Source organism: Vigna angularis, chromosome 1 (genome assembly GCF_016808095.1).
Source record: "Vigna angularis cultivar LongXiaoDou No.4 chromosome 1, ASM1680809v1, whole genome shotgun sequence".
NCBI classification, from domain to species: Eukaryota; Viridiplantae; Streptophyta; class Magnoliopsida; order Fabales; family Fabaceae; genus Vigna; species Vigna angularis.
The window spans coordinates 15,635,884-15,638,930 of NC_068970.1; the positions used below are offsets into that span (position 1 = coordinate 15,635,884).

The following is a 3,047-nucleotide window of genomic DNA, read 5'->3' on the forward strand; positions in this document are numbered from 1 at the left end:
AATAATTGAAACAATTATTATAACTTCCTAATGTGAAAGAATAATATTATACATGCTATGATAAAAATAATTGAAACAATTATTATATCTTCAATTATAGATTATGAAAAGCATTTTACACACGATAAAGAAAAATAATTGAAAAAAATAGTATATCTTCAATTCTAGATCATTATCCTAACGTGAAAGAAAAACATTGTATATGTGACATCCCAATATTATACTTCAAGCAGGTATAAAAATTAAGGCGTCAACATAGATGATAATAGAAAACAGTTAGAATAATAAAATAACAAATAAGATTCTAAGAAATTAAAATTTAAGGATTACAGTAATTCGGAATGTAGAAGAAATTTTAAAACGTGAAATACTAAAGTACTTCAAAATACAAGAACTGGAATTGTTCAGATACATGGAAAGCTATGGAATTCCTAGAGAGACTAAGAAGCTGCTTCCCCATTCCCCTCCAGGACATTCTCCACTGAGGCCTCATTCTCCTCTGCTCACATCCAAGTGGATGATCATTGCAAAAAAAAAAGCATGCAAGAAACACAAACACAAACAAGCAAGGGTGAGCTAATTATATAAAATCATGCAACTCAATTTAAGCATATACATACAAGAAATAACTCACACCAAATAATTTCAGAAATACAATCTAAGCATGTTAATTTCTAGACTTACTCGTCCGGACTTTAAAATGATAGTCGGGGTATGGCGAGTCTTGCACCCGTGGTGACTTATGAAACTTGGGTTCCCCACCCTGCCACACTCACGAGGTTAGTCCGTTTTGCGCCTTGAGACATACTGGAAGCCTCCAAGACTAAGGACCTCCTACTACTCCTCACCACATGATTCAACCTCTCTAAGTGAGTATGATTGACCATTGGAGCGTCAGAATGACTCCCAAGGCTGAGCCCCTACTTTCATTTTAAAACACTAAGAATCTCACTAAGAGATTCTACATTTGAAACTACCATAAGCAACCATGAAATCATATTTCAGTCTTTCCCAATTCACACACCTTTGAATTATAATCAAACCACATATTTAAGCCTTAAATATCAAATCATATATAACAGAACATGCTCCACAACCAATTTCAATAATCTCTAATAGACGATATTGTCATGTTATTACCAAACAGTAAGATAAAAATTATGGATTATATGTAAAAATAATAATAGCATAATCTCTGAAAACTAAAACAATTTTATCACTGCAAATTTAATATACTGAATGAAATAATAAAAAAAAAAAAACAGCTTGCATCTTATTCTTTTGATAGATTCATAAAAATATAATACATATATATATATATATATATTACGTTACCTATATATATTATATATATTACGTTAATTATAATACATTATATATATTATTTACTATAAATATTTATATTTATAATATTAAACTAATATATATATATATATATATATAATCTATACATTAATAATATAATATATTATCATACGTATTATCTCTAAATAACTTATAATGTTCCCTTAATTATGAAACTGCTTGCTAAATTTTTCATTACCACAAAATACTTGTTCTTTACTTCACATCGCTACCCAATTGGTCACCGGGTTCAGATGTCTGAACGCATCAGACTCAACTTCGGCGCTAGCACATATGACTAGTCACAACTGACTGGACCAGGCCAGGACTGCTCTATGATCAGGGATGTGTCAACTCAGGTTTTTAAGTCCCCTCTATCCTACCAACAAAGAAAGGCTCTCAACCAATTTTAATTAATTTATTTAAGTTACCTAAACTAATCTGTTGTGCTCTAAACCTCAATTGCCAATTTTCTTATATATATATATATATATATATATATATATATATATATATATATATATATATATATATATATATATATATATTATTTCCTCTCACGGTAATCTAAAATAATGTCTGTATACCTACTTACTACCCATATCAATGCCATTATAGAATCTTACTCCAAACCCTCAAACCAGAACAATTTCAGCCAACCAACTCATTCGAAACCGATTAAAATAATCATATCACAACATGCACAATTCCATAGTTTCAATTATAACACCCAATACAATAAAAGTTATAACACAGTTTCACAAGAGTACACCAGTTCAATTCAAACCATCCTATATACTAAAAATCCAAAATATCGTACAAAATCGCACGACAGTCCAAAATTCAACATGCATACTTTTACAAATCAGATTCAAGCAATAAATTCAAAGAAAAATAATTAGCTCCCCTCACCTGGTGGGTTGCTCAACACAGTTCACAGATGCTCTAACAGTACCCCTACACCGTGCGAAACTGTACAGAACCTATAAATCACCAAATAGGTGCTAGACTTTAGCTCTTTGAGTCGGAATAAACCGAGAATGAAAGACAAAATCACACAGGCACAGGGAATCAGAAAATGGTACAACCTAGGACAAGAACAGTGAAGGGAAAGAGGGAAAATCTACTTACCCGCTGGAACGCAAAACCAATCGGATGGTTTCGTAGCTCTTGACTCCAGGAACAAGAAAACACCACCAAATTAGGATTCAATCAGTGGAAATGGCTGGAAACCTAGAGAGAAGTCAGAGCACTTGAGTTAAGGCAATATTTCTATTCCGAAAGAGAAGAATCTGTGAAATGAAATCTGACTTGCAAGGAAAGAGCCCCTCCCAAGGTTCAAGTGTCCTTGGGTCAATGGGCCTGACTTGTCAAATTAGGGCCCAATGGCTTTATAAAATCTTCAGACCATTACAGTATACACAGTGAAAAAAAATAATTGAAACAATTAGTATAGCTACATTAATAGTTCATTACCTTAAATCCGGATACGAAAGAAAAACATTTGTATTTTAATAAATTATTAATGTACTTAATGTTTTGAAATACATTTTAAAAATTATATAAAAATTATGAGATTATATTTGTTAAATATGCAATGCCCAAAAATAGTATGAACAACGTATATTTATTATCAATTCATATTATTTTAGACTTTTTTGTTTCTTTTTGTTACAGACCAACTTGTGAGTAGATCATCCATA

At 31.3% G+C, this 3,047-nt stretch overlaps 1 long non-coding RNA gene across 3 annotated transcripts; it reads right to left on the reverse strand.

Moving 5' to 3' along the window:
- Positions 1-282: 282 nt before the first annotated feature.
- Positions 283-2,700, reverse strand: LOC108340366 (uncharacterized). Of its 3 annotated transcripts, XR_008250328.1 has the most exons (4): positions 2,476-2,689; positions 2,257-2,327; positions 685-920; positions 283-499 (listed from the first exon to the last, which is right to left on the reverse strand). It is a non-coding gene; the product is annotated as an uncharacterized LOC108340366 (long non-coding RNA). The 3 variants fall into 3 exon arrangements; XR_001833208.2 differs by lacking the exon at positions 685-920 and having other exon boundaries at positions 2,476-2,700; XR_008250329.1 differs by having other exon boundaries at positions 283-973; positions 2,476-2,681.
- Positions 2,701-3,047: the final 347 nt, after the last annotated feature.